This window comes from Podarcis raffonei, chromosome 2, assembly GCF_027172205.1.
Source record: "Podarcis raffonei isolate rPodRaf1 chromosome 2, rPodRaf1.pri, whole genome shotgun sequence".
Taxonomy (NCBI): domain Eukaryota; kingdom Metazoa; phylum Chordata; class Lepidosauria; order Squamata; family Lacertidae; genus Podarcis; species Podarcis raffonei.
Window position 1 is genome coordinate 83,301,449 of NC_070603.1, and position 17,885 is coordinate 83,319,333.

At 42.1% G+C, this 17,885-nt stretch overlaps 1 protein-coding gene across 10 annotated transcripts in view; it reads right to left on the reverse strand.

Annotated features, from left to right (window-relative positions):
* ERC2 (ELKS/RAB6-interacting/CAST family member 2) overlaps window positions 1–17,885 on the reverse strand; it is a 527,327-nt gene that overhangs the window by 449,304 nt on the left and 60,138 nt on the right. The gene's annotated exons all lie outside the window — the stretch shown is intronic.

Sequence of the window (17,885 nt, forward strand, 5' to 3'; positions counted from 1 at the left end):
CGGTGCACAACCAGGTCGGAGGAGGCCCGTGCACATGCGCACAAGCTATTTCCGGTGCTCCTCCGACCCGGAAGTGCGCCAGAAATAGCGTGTGTGCACGCATATGGGCATGCCCTCCCCCGCCCTCTGGCCCGCTGCACGATTGGCACAGGAGACACCAGCCCGAGGCACGGTAAGTTTGCTGATCCCTGGGGTACAACTGGAGTGGAGGTACCATTGCATTTGTGTTTTCTCTCTGCACTTCTCACATATAAAACGTAGCACAGCTTGAAGGTGCTGCCAATTTTTCATATGACGAGGCACACTCTTATTAATTCTTAGGGTTGGAATGGCCTGAAACACTTGATCTAATAGTAATTATGATAAATGTAGTAGCATTCAATTATTCTCTATCTTAGGTAATTCAAATTTTGTGAGGAGGGTGGGATAGAGGGACTCAAAATCAGTTATAGTAAGTATTGGAAAAATAATTGTTTACTTTTTCTTCTACAAAAGGTAAAGAGGAAGTGAAAAAAATAGTACAGATAATAGGAGTTAGCGTGCAGTCACAACAATGTTGGGTTTCTATGAATTATCTGACTTAAAATATCACCTAGACTTCAATCACTTTCAGAGATTTTGATTCAATGAAATTAGTACACATAAACTGATTTATTTATATATACTCAAATGTATGCCCAATGGAGTTCAGTGGAACAAACTCCTAAGTAAATATGCATATTTTCACACTCTTACACCATTTAGTGTGAAATTATATATACCTTTTCCTGAGAATAAGCTGAATGCAGTGAAACCTACTTCTGGGTCGACACACATAGAATTAAACAGTCATTTTATCCTATGGGACAATTCCCCAGCCCCAAGGCTGCAGTTGTAATCATACCTACTCAGGAGTAAATTCCACTCCAATTCCACTTACTTCCCAATGTGTTCAAGGACTGATTTGCACCTCTACGTACTACATAGTCCTAAATATGTGACGTGAGACCAGAAGGTAATTTGGTTTGTACACAGGTCCGATGAAGCAGTATATCTACATCTGCAGGCAGACGCACAGATAGATTGGAATATATGCTGGAATATAAACATCCTAGAGATAGATATAGAATCATAGAATAGAATCATAGAATCATAGAGTTGGAAGAGACCACAAGGGCCATCGAGTCCAACCCCCTGCCAAGCAGGAAACACCATCAGAGCACTCCTGACATATGGTTGTCAAGCCTCTGCTTAAAGACCTCCAAAGAAGGAGACTCCACCACACTCCTTGGCAGCAAATTCCACTGTCAAACAGCTCTTACTGTCAGGAAGTTCTTCCTAATGTTTAGGTGGAATCTTCTTTCTTGTAGTTTGGATCCATTGCTCCGTGTCCGCTTCTCTGGAGCAGCAGAAAACAACCTTTCTCCTTCCTCTATGTGACATCCTTTTATATATTTGAACATGGCTATCATATCACCCCTTAACCTCCTCTTCTCCAGGCTAAACATGCCCAGCTCCCTTAGCCGTTCCTCATAAGGCATCGTTTCCAGGCCTTTGACCATTTTGGTTGCCCTCCTCTGGACACGTTCCAGTTTGTCAATGTCCTTCTTGAACTGTGGTGCCCAGAACTGGACACAGTACTCCAGGTGAGGTCTGACCAGAGCAGAATACAGTGGCACTATTACTTCCCTTGATCTAGATGCTATACTCCTATTGATGCAGCCCAGAATTGCATTGGCTTTTTTAGCTGCCGCGTCACACTGTTGGCTCATGTCAAGTTTGTGGTCAACCAAGACTCCTAGATCCTTTTCACATGTAGTGCTCTCAAGCCAGGTGTCACCCATCTTGTATTTGTGCCTCTCATTTTTTTTGCCCAAGTGCAATACTTTACATTTCTCCCTGTTAAAATTCATCTTGTTTGTTTTGGCCCAGTTCTCTAATCTGTCAAGGTCGTTTTGAAGTGTGTTCCTGTCCTCTGGGGTGTTAGCCACCCCTCCCAGTTTGGTGTCATCTGCAAATTTGATCAGGATGCCCTTGAGTCCATCATCCAAGTCGTTGATAAAGATGTTGAATAAGACCGGGCCCAAGACAGAACCCTGTGGCACCCCACTAGTCACTCTTCTCCAGGATGAAGAGGAACCATTGATGAGCACCCTTTGGGTTCGGTCAGTCAGCCAGTTACAAATCCACTGAGTGGTAGCATAGTCAAGACCGCATTTTACCAGCTTCTTTACAAGAATATCATGGGGCACCTTGTCAAATGCCTTGCTGAAATCAAGGTAGGCTACATCCACTGCGTTCCCTTTAATTTATTTTATTTAATTAAACTGCGTTCCGTTTAATTTATTTTATTTAATTAAATAAATTAAATAAAGACGCATAATGTACTAATTAGAAAAGTTAAGATCAAAGATCCTAAACTGTTTACCTGACCATTTTACTAAATGAAACAAATCTGAAGCTGTTCCTTCAAAAACAGAGTTACTCACATTCTTCACTGCATCACCAATTCTCTAGTTGCGCATACTGAATATACCAATATCCTTTCTCCAAAGAGCCATTCTGTTTGGATTCCAAAAAGCCCAAGTTCCCACAATTCCCTCACGTGTCTTCAGAATAACAGAAAGCCAGCTTCAGCATTCCCATTTGAGTTTGGATTCCCAACTGTCTCTTGTCTACAAAAAGCTCTCGGAATCTGAATTGCAGAGTTCACTGCAAGCAGCTATTCTGAAGTCCCTGAACAGTATCCCTGGCATTTATTTATTTATTTATTATCCCAGCAGCAGTTAAACCTTGAACAGAACATTAAGAAAGCTTGGATGCATTCAAACCCCTTTAAATAGCAAGCAAGGGTGGTGTGGGGGTGGGAGGAAACCCCAGGAGAGGTTTACTAATGAACATTAAAGGACATGAATTTACATTACATTCTCCCTAGCTTTTCCTTGCTAGATAAAAAGCAAAACATAACACACTCCTTGGGATTATTCCTATTATTTACATAGTAATTTGAATCAAACTAGTTACTTTTTTAAAACAAAAACCCTGTTTGGATTCAGAGAAGCTTGTGTAGACTCTGCTCATGTGATGGGATCAAAAAACTGGCAAGGTTTGGCAGAGTTGCCTTGCCGATTCACACAACACACCTTTGGATCCAAGTCAGAAAATACGTTCATATGGAATAAACAGAACTTCATGTATTTATATCATTCTCAGCGAACGGGGGAAATCAGAAGCAACAGCAGTGCCCTCTGGTCTGCTACACAGGTCTGCTACTGTGAAGGAGGAGCTATCTCTCCAGGAACCTGGTGACAAGGGTCACTTTTTTGTTGTTAATAATGTGTGCTTTCCTGTCTGACTAAAGAGGCTTCTGCAGCAGCTATTTTCCGGAATTGCCACCATTCATTTACTCCACAGTTAACGGAGAATGATGGCGTTGTCAATGCATTGCATTGTATTGCTGTCTTTTCTATGTTGTCATGGGACGCAGAATATGTTATCTGTTCAGAAACTAAGATTTTGCAGACACAACAGGACTCCTATGTGTTTAACAGATCCTTAGAAGGGAGGTTTCTGTTGTTGTTTCAGCTTCTCTCAACATTTTCTTATGGGGTAGGCCAGCTTGTGCTTGCCCAAAATTCCTCTGCAGCCATCAAGAAACAGGAGTGCTACCCTATATTCAGTGTAGTGTACGATAGGGAATAGCTGTATGGATTTTTCATTTTGTGTTATTGATTCTGCAGGGATGGACTTCAGAAATTCTACACTTATGTAGCCTCTAAATAAAAAACATTTTCCACAATGGAACTTAAGGGGGGCTCAGAAAAAGGAAAATGTGTTAGTAGTAGCATGTGTGGTATATATAGTATACAAAATGCAAAACAATTCTACTGTTCTAAAGGACATTGGCCACATATAGGCACCTTACTGTAATGGTGGAGGGGGGGAGAAAACCAAAGTATATGGCCTGCTTAGCCTAACAATTAAGAGTGGGGAACTGCATAACAATATTCAGCTATATTTGTTGTTGTTGTTTAGTCATTTAGTCGTGTCCGACTCTTCGTGACCCCATGGACCAGAGCATGCCAGGCACTCCTGTCTTCTCAGCTATATTAGCAGTTGCTGATCAACAAGATTTTGAATGAGAAAATCTGACATCATTCAGTACCTGACAGTCATATAATGAAGTGAGGAACCACTGCTTTTAAATTGCATTGACCTACAATATGAAACCTCATGCTGCAGAATCAGGCCACCATCCTGGTGTGACATGTTAGAACAGGGATAGCCCACACTGGGCCCTCCAGATGTTTGTGAGCACAACTCCCATGAGCCCCAATCAGCACAGTCACCGCCACATGAAGAGCAATACATTAGCTACCCCAGTATTTTAATAAAGAACATGGTGCCTAATACAGCACTGTATTTCCTGCTTCTCAGAATGCTCCTCTTCCCTGGTCAAATATTTAACCAGCTATGTGGGTTCATCTTTTCAAAGCATCATACAAAGCAATAAGGGATGCGGGTGGCGCAGTGGTCTAAACCACTGAGCCTCTTGGGCTTGACGATCAGAAGATTGGCGGTTTGAATCTGCATGACAGGGTAAGCTCCTGTTGCTCTGTCCCAGCTTCTGCCAACCTAGCAGTTCGAAAGCATGCCAACACAAGTAGATAAATAGGTGCTGTTGTGGTGGGAAGGTAAACGGCATTTCCGTGCACTCCGGCACTTGTCACAGTCCTCTGTGTACCGGTAGCGGTTTAGTCATGTTGGCCACGTGACCTGGAAATCTGTCTGTGGACAAACGCCTGTTCCCTTGGCCTGAAAGCGAGATGAGCGCCACACCCCATCGTCACCTTTGACTGCACTTAATTGTCCAGGGGTTCTTTCCTTCTCCTTTTTCCCCCCCTACAAAGTCATACTTTTTGGCACAATCACAAAAATAAAAACCGTATTGTAACCGTAATTTCGTTTTTGACACAATCTCCAGAGTGGGAAATATAACACAAAAAGAGAATATTAAAAACCCAGTCATTCCTAACCACATTTAGTTGGAAATAATTCTGTGAGATACTTTTAATCATCATGCTTAGGATGGTTGCTGAAAAGTTTTTAGTGACAGGATCACCTATAGACAGACAGGCTGGAGAGGAGTGAGAACAGATATCCCAGCTTTAAAAACTATAACTGGTATACAGAAACAAAGCAACCAGTTGGCAGCTGCAGTAAAAGAACTTAAGTAATTGCGATATATAATTAGTTTTTGCTCAAATCCTGTAAAAAGGGTATCTGTCACTATGCTCTGTCGGAGACGGTAAAAGAAAGTTTTTTTTATTATTTATTTTAAAAAAGAAAAAAAAGACAGAAGCTCTGATCACAACACCTTTTGCGACACTCCAACAGAGAAAATGACCATCTGGAAAGGCTGTTTCATCCTGAGATAATAAAACAGACTAGATGACTAGGGAGAGCCGATCGTTAGAAAGACAGCATCTCAGATTTTGAAAAATCCATGAAGCAGAGGCTGAAACTCCACACCACCATATAACACTGTAGTTTTTCGCAGTCAGATTCACTGTTGGTACCTAATTGTTGAGGGCTGAATAACGGATACATGGAATAAAGAATGGCTGCAAGCCTGTCATTTGGCCTGAAGATGGCAACAAATACATGCTCTACAAATATGAACTGAGCAAAAAGACCAATTGAAACATATGGTGGGATTCTCCGGTGATACAGATGGTGCAATCCCAGTACAAGTCAGCAGAATGTAAATGCATTTAGGTTCGTACAGACTTGTGCCCCTATTGTTAAGCATTAGCAATTATGCTAGCAAACTTTTGCTTCAATTTCTGATACAGGAAGATAAGATTTAAAAAATAGCACGCGAACACAGCAATCCTGTGCACGTTTACTTAGTCCCATGAGCTCGGTGCAGCTTCCTGCCAGTTATGTGCACATGGGATTGTAATAAAAGACCTATTCTTAGTTTTACTGTTCTTAGATTCTTTCCCGCAGGTGCTGCAGCTGAACACCAGCTTGGTCAGACTAAGGACCACCACCACCACCCCAAAAAAACCTGATTGTGGATAAAGAGGCTGATCTGGCCTGCATCATGGAGATCTGGGTAGGTGAGCAGGGTGGAGTTGATCTAAGCCAGACAGAAGCTTCCTGGGCTTTGGTAAGGAGGCACCAGGGGAACATTTTGGGGACTAGCCTAGACACCCTAGTCCATGGACCAGATGCCACTGTCGAGGGCAGTATATAAATAGTCCCCAGTAGTAAGCTTTCTCCTCACACATATAAATGTGTGCGTTGTCCAGCTGATAAAGTCCTATTAATTTTTTGCTTTCTTTTGAAATTCCTCCATTCAAGATGCATGCTGTCGTAAACCAATTTCCTGTTCTTTAACCATAAAACAGGAATGACAGCAGTCTACCTCTCAGGGTTCTTGTAAAAGTGAACAAAGACTCAACAGTTCTTTATTAAAGGGTCACTATGGAATTTTTTTTTTGCACCTTTTTAAAAACCTGCAGATGGTTGAGATGCTTGTGTTCTATTGACTGCACAAAGCCGGATATATGAGCACATCCTTCAGTTTTCTGTTGCATAAATATGATTTAAAATGCCTTATTTATTGCTGCATGGTCCCCACGCAAGTTTTCAAAATGTCCAGGTAACACTTTAAGGGAAAGCAATCATAATTCCGATTTCCTCTCCGTCGATGGCAGCTATAGAGGCACAAGCAATAGTTTGCTTCTATATACGCATGTATGCATGCCATTGTAGGTATTCGGCACATGCTAGGCAAATGTACTCCTAGGCTCTTCCCTGATTCAGCCCCTATAAGCCCATAAACACAGAATGTCATTCAAGAGGAGACCCAATCCTTTCTCCAGCTCCTCACATCCCTGCGTTCCACTGCTGCCTGCCACCTAATAACTGTTTTTCCATCACACAATTGTGCCACCGGAGGAGGCTGTGTAAGTATAGTAGCAGACTCTACTGCTCTTTACCAGCAGAAAGGCTATGTTTAGGTCATGCTGTTGGCATGAGGCCACCAGCCGTGCCATCCTGCTCATACTCACTCTACCAGCTGGTGTGAAGAGCTGCTAGTATCACCACTGGACTAAGAGCGATATATATTTTTAAAACCCACCAAGCTTCCTATCTGCTTCACTGGCACAAAAAAATATAGGATATATCCTGCACAGGGGGAAATAATAAAAGCAGAGCTGAAGGATTATTTAATTCTTCCTCTGCCTTCAGGTCAGGAGACTTTCATCTGTATCATCTCGCAACAGAAACATGTATTGTCCAATGCATGAGACAATGCAGATTTTAACGTTAATAATGGCATTTGACAGGACTGAAAGCTCAGGGTTTTGCTTTTGTTTTTGCTTTAATTATAAATCCCCAGCCTTCACTGTAAGCTGGCACAAGTCATTTTCAGTACTGGAACGTATGTACAGAAACTAGGTTTATAAATTATTTGTGACACTGCCAAAATTTCCTGGAGCGATGTAGAGCATTTTCTTAAAGGCAGAGTCAGTGTGCTCTGAATTCCCTTGCCAGTAATGAAGAAAACGTTACAGATTGACTTTTACAGGTGCTTTTCACTCTCTGCTTCCCATTTCAGTTCAGAGAGTGTGAAAGAACAGCAGTTCTGGAAAAGCAGGTCACAGATTCTTTTAAGTTACTGCAGCCCAGTGGTCCTTTTTTGCTCAATACTTTCTGAATGTTGGTGCACATCATCGCAGCCCATAATCAGTCAAATATTTTTAATATCTCAAATTTGCTATTCTCAGGGATCCATAAATGTTGGCTTCACTGACTACCCAGTAATTATTTGTGGTCACTACCAATTCCCATCACCCAACCCCACCCGCCAAGAGGTTGGGCAATTACTCATTTGTGTGTAATAGGGAGAATGTAAGAAACAGTAGAAGTATCTCTTGCTAGTCAGAAAGGACTCCTGCCGTTTCTTATCTACTAAAAAAACTGCATTGGAAATGCAAATCCAGAATAAATAGCTGTGTAGTTCTGGATGTCCTGCTTCTTACCAGAAGGCAGGTGTACTCACCTTCCCTGAGCAGATTTGGAGATATCTAGCCATGCTGATTCAGCACAATCCCAGGATTAAAATGGAATAACCATTACATGGTCCATGGTAACTATGATCAAGCTATCTTATTAAAGAAGAATACATATAAACAGACTTGAGGAAAATTGGTATTTTTTGTAAGGTTTCGGAAAAACAAGTTCAATGATAATGTTGAACCTTACGCTGCTTTCAACCTGCTGTAACAGTATTGCTTTATGCTCTTTATTTTTGGTTTATTTTGTTTAATAATAATAAAGAGGTGGGAAGAGAAAGGCAAATGCCATGATAGGGATCATTAGGAAAGGCTTTGAAAATAAAGCTGCCAATATTTTAAAACTTAGCAAAAAGGGAATAACCATTGTTTAAATATAGTCAAATAAACATTAGGTGATGCTTTTAATAAAGAAGATACTTAATGCATTCCAGAGAGGTTGTTCGTTGTAGTAGAAAAAGAAAAAGAAAAAAGAGTTCTATTGTACCTTAAAAACTAGCAAACAGATGCATACATGCTCCCCTCTCTGCTATGTGATGAGATGTGTTAGGGCAAGGGTAGAGAACTTTGCCAGAGCACTGGGGCCCCAGCAACTGCCCCAAAGTACCATGTCTTGATGCCAAAGCTGAGGAAGAAGAGAGCAGCAGCAGAGCTATTATTTGTCTGACGTACAATAATCCCAGGGACCTGGGTGGCGCTGTGGGTTAAACCACAGGGCCTAGGACTTGCTGACCAGAAGGTCGGTGGTTCGAATCCCCACGACGGGGTGAGCTCCTGTTGCTCGGTCCCTGCTCCTGCCAACCTAGCAGTTCGAAAGCACGTCAAAGTGCAAGTAGATAAATAGATACCGCTCCAGCGGGAAGGTAAACGGCACTTCCGTGTACTGCTCTGGTTTGCCAGAAGCGGCTTAGTCATGCTGGCCACATGACCCGGAAGCTGTACGCCAGCCGTCAGCATGTGACAGTGGGGACACCCTGGGAAACAGCTTTGACTGGCCAGCTAAACCAGGTGAGGGTAGCCAGTGGAACTCAAATCCTTGGGAAGTTAGAGACTTTCCTTGCATGTGAAAACCAGCTCTGGCAGATTGAGCGGATGTGACCAGAGGTGGGTCCAATGATCAAGAAGGCAGTTTCTGCCATCTTGAGGGCAGAGGGAAGTGAGGGGCAGTTGTGGCTCATCAACCTGGGAAGGTAGCCCATCTAGGAGAAGAAAAACTCGGATCCTAAACCTTCCCTGCCTTTTGGGATATCTTCAGGAGAAGAAAAGGCTAAGGAGTAAACCCTACACAAATCCGGAGTCGAGTCCCTATGGCAGATGGTGCTTTGTATGCCTCCTGCAGCCAAGCTGGTGCCATACATATTGCTCTGCTTCTCTTTAGTCCACATCAGCGAGGCTGAGAGGCAGGTCTTGACATCTGCACAGGCCATGATCTCCATACACGCTGCCCAGGCTTGAGCCCGGGGAGGTCACTTCGATGCTGCAATGCAGCAGTTTGACTTCACCCTTGGAAGTACACTCCACTGTCTCGAGACAGATGGATGCCAGCAACAAGGTAACAGTAGCCAGGTGCACAGAAGACACAATGAAGATAAACTAACTGGCATCGTTTGTTGTCATCCTGAGGACCACAGTCTTAGCAAATCAGATAACACATGGGGAGGGAAAGGGCCCCATGAGCCCACTGTGAATGGCATTAGGGAATATTATTATTAATAATTTATTATTTATTAAATTTGTATACCGCCCTATGCCCGCAGGTCTCAGGGCAGTTCACAAGATACCACCATTGGTCTCCAGTCCCATCCTTCAATACAAAAGCAAGTGACTGTGTTCTGTTATTAGGATGGAGACACAATGAATATGAACAGAAACTGAATCTTGGGGAGTAGGAGAAAGTAGTTTTGATAGTAAGGAAACAGATTGAGATTTTTATAGTGAAGGGATTAGAGACATCCTTGGTTCACCTTTAACATCTTCTCATGGAATGGGACCAGTCTTACCCACTGTAAACTCTAGTCATACAGAGCCAGCTCTATAAGATTAAAATTTATTCCTACCAAATAAGATTTTCTGCAATTAATACCCATTTACTGTAATTATTCAAAAACCATTTACTCAGACTGCAATTTCCTTCTGACAGAGGTTTATATCTGTCTTTTTGACTATATAATGCGGCGCAGGACACGTTGAATGCATTCTAATCAGCATCGGAGCAACTTACATTTAATATTCAGTCCAGAAAGCAACCAATAATCTTCAAATAGATACAAGCTGAATTCTTCAACTGCACCAAAGTAAAATATTCTAAATGGACATTGTGTCTAATTAGACCAGGAATCGAATGCTAATATACAGCAAAGGAGGGAGAGTTCTGTCATTATATTAATTTGATAATTTATTCTCCAGAAATATGCAGAGCAATAACAGCAGCAGAAACACCTAAGGGGGAGGGGAATCTGAGGGGAGGGCAATCTGAGAAACATCTCCTGCATCTTCCATTTGCAGCTGCCACCTTTAAGGGGAACACAGCCAGGAGCCATGACAGGTGGACATCAGACCAGGTTTGCTGGATGCTTTTGACAATTCCTGGCATTCCGAAAGGCAGAGGGTTTTAAAAAGACATCAATATCATCTGCCTATAGATCTACTTTTATTATTGTGAACCACTTCAAAAACCATTATGGCTGAAAAATCAGAAGACAAATATTTTTTTAAATAATAATGAATACAAAAGAATTTAAGAATGGCAATTATATAAATCCCTCTCCTTAAAGAGCTTTTTGTTACAATTTTCACTGGTATGAGAAGCTCTAGAAGAAGCCCTGGTATTTTCCAGCAACTTCAACTTTTGTGCATTTCCAAAAGGAGGAAACACTTTTCAAAATAAAAATGTCCCCTTCTCTACTGCCCTCCACCCTGTCCTGGGCAATTCTAAGTCCTATCCTTACCTCCAACCTCTCTCTGATCCCTGAACAATATCTGCTGTTGACAGACAGTCATTTTTCCTGGCAGAAGGATCAGCGTCGTGGAGCTTGCCAATCCCATTGATGTATGTGAGAAAGTAATAGGTGGGCAACTTTGCCATCTGGCAGCTCAAGACAAGGATGCCATCCAAACATGGGGATTTTGATGCTGCAGAGTTTGAGCCAAGTTAAAGCAATTTGCACTGCTAAGATGCCTGGAACATTTGACCCATTGATTCACTGACAGCAGGAACTAGCAGCGCAAACAAGTAGTCACTCATGTGATTATTTTTTAATACTTATCCCCAAGAGAACTATATTTTGGCTTGGGTATAGGAAAGGGGACAAGATGCATGTAGGACTTTGAGGCATCTTCTTATTGCCTCAAAGCAGAAGCAAGCATAATTCATGCTTGTCAGTATCCTGTTCGCTTCTGTCTTTAAAAGGGCCCCAAAGCAGAAAACCTGGTATTATTTATATCAAGGGGTGCAAATGTGACATCTGAGTGCCAGAGAGGTCCCCTTCGGCCATTGAAATTAGTCTTGAAAGATGTCTCCTATTGTAGCCCATATAATGGGTTGCAGTGGGTGGGTGGTGCTCACAAAAGTTGCAAATGTGCTGTAAGTCTAAAAAATTATAGAATTGTAGATTTAAACTATTTTCCTGAGCAGTCATGGCCACCTTATTCTTAACCAGGAAATTTAAAATAAGCCACAATTCTCCTTGATCATCACTATCCATTGGATTTTAAAAAACGGCAGGGGAGAAATAGACCCTTGGACTGTGTTGCAACGTCTAGCCATCCCTGGCATCAGCCTTTGCACTCAACAAAAGCTTCCTTCTGCAGATGGCCTTCACTGTATGTTCCTCTCCCACTCGTACCAGAAGGGGAGCTTTCTAAACAATCTGGTTGTTCCTTTCCTTCTAAAGCACCAGACTAAACAGACGCAAGACATTTAAATAAGCAAACCCTCAACTCAGGGTATGTCATTCTATCCCATCAACTCTTGTTCTTTAAAATGGAGCAGCTTCCATGAAACGACGGCATCAAATAGAGGATGGTCATTAATAAGGTACACAACTCTCTCCTTGGGGCTGCAAAGATCAAGAGTGGGGAACTGCTCCTAAGACTGAGCTACCCATTCATTTCAATGGGAAGATTTACATTCAGAGACCCGGAGCATCATAAAAATCAGCTTATTAAGGCTGCAATTCTCTGCATACTTATCTGAGAGTGAGAGTCCCGTTGATTTCAATAGGAATCACCTCTGAGAGGCATTCATAGTATTGCACTGTAAGCAGCAAGATTCAATTTATTTGTTGGTATGTTGACCATATATACTGACCATATACTAATAATGTCAAGGACATTGTCTTGACCACGGTTACACATTCTTGCCTTGTATGTTAAGCACCGCTAGGTAAAGGTTCCCCTAAACTAACTGACTTGAGTTTCTTGTGGTCAAGCAAAACATGAATATTCTATTTGGTAGAGGTTCATTTAAGACAGTTATAACCCAGGACACATTTGGAACAAGTAGACTCTCACGTAGTGAGCTTGAGGAAATGGAATTATTATAGGCAGGAGCAGAGAGGGATTCACAATTGCAGGCTAAAGAGGCCAGGGGAAGTCAAGGAAATGGAAAGAAAGCAGGTGCTGGAGAAGCAGAGAAGAAAATTTTAGACAACAGAAAAAATAAACTATATAAACCATAAAATATATCTGTAACAGCAATCCCCAGAGATGCTGCAAGAGAATTGTTATAATCTTGTGGTGGCAATGACATGTAAAGGAAAGCTGGGCAAGAGGTTTATGCCGTACCATTAAATATCTATGTCAACCTTTTTTTTAAAGTCTCCTTTCCTATTTTGTTATTCCCTTCTCATATATATTGAAATGGACCGCTTCTGCCTGCTGAGTTCTAGTTTCTTAATTTGTCCCTTGTAGAAGTCAGCAGGCAGGAGGATATGGACAGAACGAGAATTAGATAATTCTGCCTGTCATAGACTCTGGCCGTGCCTGTCACAGGGGTCACGTACAGCCCATATATTTAAAGCACGTTTACACAATTTTGATAGCCATGCCTTCTGCCAGAGAATCCTTGACACTGTAATTTACCCCTCGCGGAGCTACAATTTCCAGCAAAATACATTCCCCATAATTCTTGGGGGGGGGGAGTCATGAAGTGGTATAAGAGAGCTTTATATGTATTTGTGTGAATGTGACCTGCCCCTAGCTTCGTCTACTATCGGTCTCCTTGCCTTCTGCCAACAGGCACCAGAAACCACAGCTTAAGTTTAACCAGCACAAATAAACATAAAAAACTGAATGGGAAATTCATAAAATTAGGGTCAAGTAGAAGCCAAGTGCTGTAAAACTCAGCATCAAACATAGTCATCTCAATGGGACTGGTGTCCACTGAACTGTACCATTACATATTAGTATAACATCACATCATAGAATTGGAAGTCTTGTGGGCCATCAATTCTAACTCCCAGGCTCTGTCATTCTAAGGACAACACCACTGGAAAAACAAAAATGGACTGGCATCCACTTTGGACTCGAGCAATGACTAAGGCAAGCATGTTTTTCCGACTGCAGGGTATTTTCTTAGAAAATATTTTTCTAAAGCGGAAGAGACAGGAAAGTACCAATACCATCATTAACCGTTAAAAGAACTGCCAACTGCAGTTTTGATAATTTCCTTAATACTCTGACTGAAAAAGAAATTGAAACAAGTGTCAGGGATACGTTGCCAACAGCATTCATTTCAGTTTCCACCGAAACTTTGTCATAATGACCATTTGTTTCACTGCACAGTTTGTTCCTGGTAGAAACAAAAACAAATTCTGATCATTGTGGCAATAATTACTCTGCACATATTCAAAGCCCGAATGCTTCAGCTTCTAAAATTGAAAATAAACACATTTTAGATGCATAACTTGGTAAGGCGTTATGGGGACAACAGAATAGTCTATACTGGGACCAGAGTAACTTGTGAATCAGGTTCTCCCACATGAATCTCTACTGAGCTTCTGAGGTCTCTTGGTGACAAGAGGGAGGACCTTTTCAGTGGTGGCACCTAAATTATTAAATACCTTTATCTGCCAATATTTTTTAGGACGCTGGGTTTTTCTTACACCAATTTGTTTAATCTATTATTAATTGGTTGATACGTGTGTATGATTTATCACAGAAAAATCAAGGGGAAATGCTGGATTTTTTAAAAAAAAGTGAATTAAAGGATGAAATAATGTACTGACCACATTTGGACATAACACTAAACTGAGCCTCTGAGAGCCTTGGGTTCACACCATGCTCTCCTCCCTGCCAGCAGCTGCAAGATCAGAAACTTCTGCTTCTGTTTTAGATTAATTACACTTTACCGGATCATACAATTTATCAAGTTTCACAAGGCTCTTCTACTTTTAACAACTGCGTGGTAGGCAGAAATTCAACAAATTGAACCTTTTCTAGTACGGAAATTCAGTTATAGGAAAAGCTTTACCTGTTGGCATTCTGGCTCTGTTTGCTTGTCATGTTAAATAACAGTTTATGTTTAACTATGGTTTAAAATGAATGAACATCATGTTGGTGCATGCCGTTCAAAAAATCCCATTGTATGCCATTTATCCCCATTTCTCCCCAGACTATAATTAGATGTGATTCTGATATTTTGTCTCCATATGCCCCATTTTGCTTGTGCGTGTTGTGACTGTATCCTTGTACTTTGTTTTTTGTTTGTTCTTACATTACACTCAATTTTAAAATATTCCCCAAAAAAGCCCACTTTGCTCTTCTCCCACACCTTGCTTTACCGTGCTGGAAGGAAGGAAGAAACCACGGGCCTTGTGTCACCTGAACCCCAAAACAAACTGCAAGCATCAAACCCTGAATACTCTCTGTGGTTTGTTTGGAGAGAAACTGTGAGCCAAGGCTTGCAGTTTGTTGTTCATGGCATGGCCAGCAGCAATGAAGCAGTGAAGCAGCAAAGTAGGGAATTTTGAGCAGCATGCACTAGCCAGCAGTTTGTTATATTAAACTGTAGTTAAATCAGGCCTCCATCTGTCAGACATCTGATGACTTGCATGTGGTCCTTGCCGTATTATTGGGGGGCTCATCCCACACACCTATAAAAGGACACAACACTGCATAGGATATAGTGTGTGTGTAAATTTTATGCAAATCCGTGACCTCTTTTGCCAGTGAGGCAGATGACTCATTCCACATGTAGTGTAATGTTCCCAGAAAATCCTGTTGGCATCTCTGCTTTCAGGACAGTAAGCTGAAATCTAGACACCCATAAACACAGTGTGTTGATTTTTTTTATTATTATTGTTCGTGAAGAAATATCTTTCCTGGCCTTTTGTGTACCACTCAAGTCAGCATACAACTAATAAAAAACCGCACTATCACATGAAACAAGGGACGCAGGTGGCGCTAAGGGACGCGGGTGGCACTGTGGGTAAAAGCCTCAGCGCCTAGGGCTTGCCGATCGAAAGGTCGGCGGTTCGAATCCCCGCGGCGGGGTGCACTCCCGTTGTTCGGTCCCAGCGCCTGCCAACCTAGCAGTTCGAAAGCACTCCCGGGTGCAAGTAGATAAATAGGGACCGCTTACTAGCGGGAAGGTAAACGGCGTTTCCGTGTGCGGCTCTGGCTCGCCAGAGCAGCGATGTCACGCTGGCCACGTGACCCGGAAGTGTCTCCGGACAGTGCTGGCCCCCGGCCTATAGAGTGAGATGGGCGCACAACCCTAGAGTCTGTCAAGACTGGCCCGTACGGGCAGGGGTACCTTTACCTTTACCTTTATCACATGAAACAATACAGTGGATTTTAAAAGTACAATAAAAAAACACAACAGAAGCAGGGGCTGCAGATAAAATGCAACCACTAAGTTAGGGGGTGGGGAAAGACAGAAGGAGAAGAAACAGCAAGACAGGCTGAACCCAGAGAAGGTTGATTTCCATCCTAACCCCATTCTCATAGCTCTGAGCTGACACTGTTTACAAAATTATTTAGTTAAGAAGAAGAGATACATTAAAAGCACCAGGCTTTTATATCGCTGACCATATAAAACAGGAAGAAAAGCTAACATCCTTCTTTTTACAAGCAGTTAAATATACTGGATGAGAGCCATTTTCATTTTACAAATGCTGAAGGAAACTGTTGAATTTGTATAAATCCCATACTTTCCTCTAATCTGCTTACTGCTCCACTTCTTCCAATATATTAAGAAGCTCTATCAAATGGAAGCTAAAGCTAGCAAGGATTCATTCCAGGAATGCTAACATCCTGACCTCCTTGAAATATAAAACCAGCCAGCTTACCTGCCAAGCAAGAGCTCTTCAACATGGCTAATTTACTCCCGATTATGGTTGAAGATATAAAAAGAGAAAAACCAGTCTGCTGCCTAGCAGATGAAAGCAAATTAAACATGCAATTACTTTTGTTCTTCTGCTGCTGCCCATGTCAGTCATTACTGCAAATTTGAAGCGTGCATCTCCCTCCATGTATGGATTTCGACATAATATTATGTACAGTGGAATATTTTAATATTTATAACATCTATTAAGGGGTTGGAAGTTATGCATTCACTTCTGCTACACTACTAGGGAATTTTGAATTTCAGTACTTGAGCTAAACACACGTTTCTGGGCACAATTCAAAGTGTTGGTGCTGACCTTTAAAGCCTTAAACTGCCTCGGCCCTGTATACCAGAAGGAGCGTCTCCACCCCCATCATCCAGCCCGGACACTGAGATCCAGCACCTAGGACCATCCGGCGGTTCCCTCACTGCAAAAAGTGATGTTACAAGGAACCAGGCAGAGGGCCTTCCCGGTAGTGGCACCTACCCTGTGGAACACCCTCCTATCAGATGTCAAACAGATAAACAACCATATGACTTTTAGAAGACATCTGAAGGCAGCCCTGTTCAGGGAAGTTTTTTTAATGTTGCTGGAAGCCACCAGAGTGGCTGGTGCAATCCAGTCAGAAGGGTGGCATATAAATAATAAATATTATTATTATTATTATTATTATTATTATTATTCACATAAAAACACATAGTTGTATCCAGTGGAAACTTTGTGTTAGGAGAGAATACTTCCACGGGCATACTGCCACATACTTCAGCCCTCCATACTGTTCCAGAGAATCTGCCAATGAACTTTGGCAGCTTGGGGGTGGGGAGCATGGGAGAGCTTTAGTGGGTAGGGTGGAACAACTAAAATTTGGTGCCCCACCCTGCGCAAAAGGAAGCACTTTCTGCTGGGCAAAGCCACCATGAGGTACAACCCAGAGCAAGGGTCAGCAAACTTTTTCACCAGGGGGCTGGTCCACTGTCCCTCAGACTTTGTGGGGGGCCGGAATATATATATATATATATATATATATATATATATATATATATATATATATATATATATAACCCACTAATAACCCAGAGATGCATTTTAAATAAAAGGACACATTCTACTCCTGTAAAAACACACTGATTCCCGGACCGTCCGTGGGCCGGATTTAGAAGGCGATTGGGCCGGATCTGGCCATTGGGCCTTAGTTTGCCTACCCATGACCCAGAGAGATTACACATACACTTGCTTGCCTTTTTTTTTTAACATACTGTGTAATAAAACAAATCTCCATTTTGTTTTACATAGACCTATGAGAATAAATTTTGCTGAAAGCTAAAGCAGCAGTTAAGGGACATGGGTGGCGCTGTGGGTTAAACCACACAGCCTAGGACTTGCCAATCAGAAGGTCAGCGGTTCGAATCCCCGCGACGGGGTGAGCTCCTGTTACTCAATCCCTGCTCCTGCCAACCTAGCAGTTCAAAAGCACGTCAAAGTGCAA